We start from the raw sequence: 5,870 nt of genomic DNA on the forward strand, positions 1-5,870 counted from the left end.
TGGAATAAAGAGTCACATCGATATCCTTGATAATTCTCCACTTGATTCTGTCTCATAATTCGTTTTATCCGACAAAAAAAATGCTTTCTTTTGATAAATCTGGAGTAAAAGTTAGGACAAGTAAATTTTATCACGATGTGAATTGTTCACAACGACTTCTAGTTGAAGTCCACTCTTAATTGTCTCAGCCTGTTGGGAATTTATCTACAAATAACTTGATTTCTTTGTAATTTTTTAGATGTAAAAATTATAAAATATATATTTCTTATTATAATATTTTGATATTCCTTGTCAAAGAATAATGTTGTACTTCTTGTCCACCAAGAAAAAGGAAATTGGAACTTAAAATACTATAACGTTGTGTTTAGATGTGGCATTTGTAGCTGGAATTTGAGATAGATCCATCATGTTTAAATTTCATTGGCCATAAATTCTGAGTTTGACCATAGCAGGATAAGGACATTCAAAATTCTGCGAAAATTTTGAGGCAGAATTTGTAAAGCCAAAATTCTGGCTGCAAATCCACCTATTGATCTGTTGAGGTGTCATTTTTCAATTTAATTTGGTTCTCTCTTATGGTCCGTGAACTTGCCACCGTTGGAAGTCCTATATATGCTCCCAAAGAAGTACTTTTTTTGACAATCTTCATCTTCATCAAATGGTCCTCGATGGGTAATATTTGCTGCAAGATCTTAACGATGGAGACCATTTTGAAAGTCGCTGCTCACGTCACAGATGGAAACCCAGCCCCAACAAATTGAACCCCATAGTAGTTGTATTGTGAATCACAGTCGTTTCACAATACCACTGAGATTTCATGGCTCCTCTCGTAGATGAACCCCCCGATCAACAAAGGCATAACCAGGGATGACAACTAGGGTAACGATTTGAACCCACGGCTACATGCTCTTAGGATTAGGATAAGACCCTTATCATAAGTGTAACGATGAACTCTTCTCTTTGTTTGAGGCTTTTTGATACTCTTAGGCCAACCATGGCCAAGATAGTGGCTACTTACCATAGGATTAGGGTTGTAGAGCTTCGAATGGCACACTATAGACGCTACATTGTCTTGTACTCTTAACCTTTTCTTTTTCTTTCTTTTTTTGCTCTACTCTTGTACTCTATGTTTAAGCCTATAGGGTATGCTCGACCATTGAGTTCGGTGGCTAGGGTCAACAAAAGTGGTGATTAAGCGTCTTTTTTTACAAAGTGGCATCTAGGGTCTTTTTTAGTATTACCTTAGATTAATGCCATTGTGACCCATATAAGGTGTGGAATGGTTGATTTTGAGTGTGCATTTGGATTGGGATGGAAAATTAAAATTATTTTACTATTGAGCTTATTTTACTATTATTTATAGACCTCACTGCACTTTTTAATACTATTTATGAGTTTCAGTATACTATTTCAACTAACTTTTATCTTTATCTACAATACTTTCAACAATAAATTTTTAGTTTCAGCAAAATAAGCGGTATTTAAATACACCTTCAGAGTAGAAATCAAACTTCTTGATATATGATCGATTGCAATAAGGATTCAAATTCAAGAATAATTTCAAGGGACAAGGCTTTAAAAGCAAATGCCACAATTTCCGGGATCCCTTCCTAAAATAATAGTTTAGGTTGGTAGATAGGTCACCTTAGCCTCATCCTTTCTTCCTACTTGTCCATGGTTACTCCTAAGCCAAAGAGATTGGTTGAGCTAGTCCATGCCACTCCATTAGATTGTCCATCTAATATGGTACATTAGATAAGTCACCTAATTAGATGTCCAATGCATTCGAAGAAGGCCATGCTCTTATCCACACTTGTAAAACTTGTTATAGTGGAGAGGGGTGGTGTTTACACTCCATAGGCCCCGTACAAAAATACAAACGAATTTCAATATAGGTATTCATTGTTGACAACAAAATTTCATGTAACTGGTCCGACCAAGGGTGGGGTCATGTCCATTCGCTATACTATTTTTGTATAAGACCTGCCCACCAATAAGCTTACTAGTGTGAGACCAGTCAGGTGTACATCCACATCGAATTCAAGTCGAGGCATCCAAAATCTGATTGCATGGATGAACCGTAGAACTAACGTGACCCATGCCTAACAAGTTACCAGCATTATTACCTTACGTTTTAGCTATCAAAATTCAAAACCTGCCATGGAACAAAATACTATTATATATTCTAAACCGCTGCAATTGAAATGCAACAAGTGCCCAAAGGCCAAAAGGTGAACTGACTTCATTGAATGATTGCATCAATTTGCTTCTTCTTTTTTTAATTTTGATTTTTCACATTATATGTTCAATTTCAATTATGTAAAACAGCCAAAGTATTTGTTAAAAAAATTGCCGTTCTTTGTTTTAAATATTTGTATCCTTTCATGTTCCTTTGATTCACAAGTGAAGTGCAGAGTAGTTCTCAGTTTATCTTCCAGGCTTTCATGTGAAGAGTCTAAATCTTCTGTCTCACACTTCCTGCTCCACTATATACTCTACAAATAAAAACATGTCACATGTACATCTAATTTATTAAATGCTAATGTAGGGACTCAGTTTAGAAAGGTTCCCTAACAATACATTTCTAGAGTGGGACGAAGGGTTAGGCCCTAACAGACTAGCAACGGAACACAAGCCACCTTTCACCATTGCAGGGGAGTGAACCCAATTTATAACTAAGGGTAGCTCCTCGGCACTTGTCCGAGGAGGTTCCTTCTCCTTCCCCCCCCCCCCCCCCCCCCCCCCCCCCCCCCCCCAGAAAAAATAGAAAAGAACTACTGTAGCATTCAAAGCTGTATTAACACTCAGTTCTATTGGTTTATATCATAATCTACTTCCTTGGACAACAATTTCATTTAGTCTTACATGTCTTACTTGCTTGTTCATCTTTTAAATCCATACTAGCCGTTGTCAAATTTAGAAAAGGCCTAGTTCTTTCACCCACTCTCTATAAATTTATTGTACTAGACTCATTGAACCTATATCCCATACCTTTTAGGCTTAGGCTACAAATCATGACCCTACAGATAACATTTCCTATCTTTGAAATTCTATTTTGATTTCTTTTATTCAAAATGATGCAATTTAATCCTTGAAAATTTGAAAAAGTATTAATTTTTGTATTTTTGAAAATTGCATATATAGTAGACGATGTATTGATGTAGCATATTATAAAGTTAATTAATGTGATCTGGAATTCATAGAAAATATATGGAAGGATGAAATTGTTACACTTTGAATAAAGGACCAGAGTTTAACTTTTTTAAATATACTGGAAAAAAAAAAATAGAGTTTAGGCCAAAATTTTGAAATAAAAATAAAAAGTATATATCGGGTCCGTTTGGATTGAACTTATTGTTGCTGAAACTGAAAATTGAAAACTGAAAACTGAAAATACTGTAGCAAAATAATTTTTAAATGTGTAAATAGTATCGTGGGACCCATTTTTAACATTTTTTTAGTGCGTGAACAGTGCTAAACAGTGTTTTTTGTCTCCTGTACAGTAAAATCATGTGATTTTACTGTTCACTTTCCGGAAAAAACAAAAAAGAAAAAAAAGAAAAAAAAAAGGCAAAACGTGGACTTAGCTGAAAGCTGAGTCCAAACGCCCTCATCATCATTTTCTTAAGGAGGGGTTGAACTCTTCGATTATACCATTCTCTCATATCTTATATCCAATTGAATGAAATTTCGAAACCGTCATATTTCAAAAATATTTGAACTCGTAGTAATTTAAGCACTTAATAAAATTAGCTTTCAATTTCACTCTAAACTTTGTTTGGATTGAAACTTCCTCCAATTCATGAGGATTAAATGAAATTCTATGTATATTTTTAATCACATAAATTAGTTTACATGACAACTCGTGATTAACACTACATTTTTTTTAGGGTTTAGATGACAACTCACACATATTGCACTTCCTCCAATTTCTTGCAACTTGATTTGATGCTAAACTTCATCCATAACTATAAGTATTTTTTTTTTTTTTATAGAAACTTTATCCATAAATTTAATAACCAACTCTTGTAGGAAGTGCAATTTGCCTTTTATAAAATATATTTAAAAATAATCTTCTTTTCATCCTTGAAATATAATACATATTCTTCTTTCATCCCCAAAATTTAAAACTTTTATTTTTCGTCCTTGAAATTTTAAAGTATCACCAATTGTATCTACTTTCCTTAAATTTTATATTTTTTTTTATCATGTGTCTAATATTCATCCACTGTCACTTTGACTGCAAGAGAGGAGTGATTAAGTGAAACCCTTTAAGCAATATTTTGGGGACGAAAATAAAATATAAACTATATTTTATGGACAAACAAAATGATATATTTTAGATTTTTTTCTTTTGTTTCCTCCTTTGAAATATCATTCAAGTTTTATTTTTGTTTTTTAAAACTTAACAAGTGTGGATGGGGAAAAAAAATGAAATTAAGAATATTTTAATTCATAAACAAAAATAAAAATTTTAAAATTTGAGAAAAAAAAAATTGAAAGACAAAAAAATAAATTTACTTCAAGTTTGGTTTGGGCCTAGTGTGTGCATCTCAGCTTTTTATTGCTTCTAATGGGCCGTACAGTGCCTCCACCGCCACACAAAAACAAATAACAAAACCCTCAGCTCCTAAAACCTAGAGGGAGAGAAGAGCAAAGAGGCAAAGAACAAAGATGACCCAGAAAGCAAATCTATTCAAAGGTCAACAGAAGAAGAAATCTGTTCCTCCCAACCGCCATGGCAAACCTTCTGTCACCCGCGAAGGTAACGAACTATCTGTGTATTTGTTTATGGAAAAGTCCTGTACTTGACAGTATGTGCAGGGAAGAGATTTGTGAAGCGGGCCAAAGTGACCAAGGAGATGAATGTTGATCGTGTATGTCCCATTTTCTATTCTCTTTCCAGATACTATTTTTATTTTTTCACAAATTTTTAGGGGTTTCTTTATGTTAGGTATGTTGTGTTTAGATTAACGGGTTATGTGATGTGAAAGTGCAAATGGGGTCAGCTTAATTTTGTAGTTATTGATAATTATGAAGTGGGTCTGAGCAAATCAGCCATTAGCATCTAATATTTATGATTTTGCAGTAACAAATTTGGATTTTTATGAGTGAATTTACAAAACGTTTATGTAGTCGATCGACTCTAGCCTAGTGAAGTTCTTTGTTGGAAGTTAGCTTTTAATTCATTGTAAAACAATCGTAAAAAAGGTCATGACTTGACATTGATTTAATGATGTTATTAAAGTTTTTTTGGAGAGGAAACTGAAGGATGAATTGGTATGCATACAATTTTGGACCCTTTCTAATTGCAGTAGACCATAAAGTGCACAAGATAGTATATTGCAGTAGACCTTGCCACTTGAGAGATGTGTTTCAAGTAGGGAGGATGTTTAATGAATGGATTAAGTTTGGTGCTTTTCTCTTTTGAAAGGTGGTGAGGATCCTAGGATGGTCTTTGTGTTCTCATCTTGTTACAAGAAGTGCTGAAATGTGATTAGTTAAGGTCTCACGGTAATGATGGAAGAGTTATATTTTGAAGTAGCATCTATAAGAAATTCTGATTTTCTCTTTATCTTTTGGTTCTTAAAAAGATACAAGCAGCAGTAGTGGGGTTTTTTTTAGGGTATTATGTAGGATGTTCTAGCATCTCCTAGTGTCCAGGGTTTGAATCCCCTCACCCCACTATAATCATATCATGAAAAAGGGGGGCGGGGTGTCTGAAAAGAGTTCCTTCCCCTGTTGATATCAGACAACTGATGTGCTCATCCCTAGTTGGCAGATTCCCTATTTTGTTTGGTATAGTGAATATATAGGATTAGACTCCCCCCCCCCCCCCCCCCCCCCCCCCCCCCCCCCCCCCCCCCCCC

At 34.7% G+C, this 5,870-nt stretch overlaps 1 long non-coding RNA gene across 1 annotated transcript; it reads left to right on the top strand.

The window, feature by feature from the left end:
* The first annotated feature begins 4,566 nt into the window (after nt 1–4,566).
* LOC112024869 (uncharacterized) lies at nt 4,567–5,072 on the top strand. The gene is made up of 2 exons (XR_010627532.1): nt 4,567–4,765; nt 4,825–5,072. It is a non-coding gene; the product is annotated as an uncharacterized LOC112024869 (long non-coding RNA).
* Nucleotides 5,073–5,870: the final 798 nt, after the last annotated feature.

Source organism: Quercus suber, unplaced genomic scaffold (assembly GCF_002906115.3).
Source record: "Quercus suber isolate HL8 unplaced genomic scaffold, Cork oak 2.0 scaffold_1447, whole genome shotgun sequence".
NCBI classification, from domain to species: Eukaryota; Viridiplantae; Streptophyta; class Magnoliopsida; order Fagales; family Fagaceae; genus Quercus; species Quercus suber.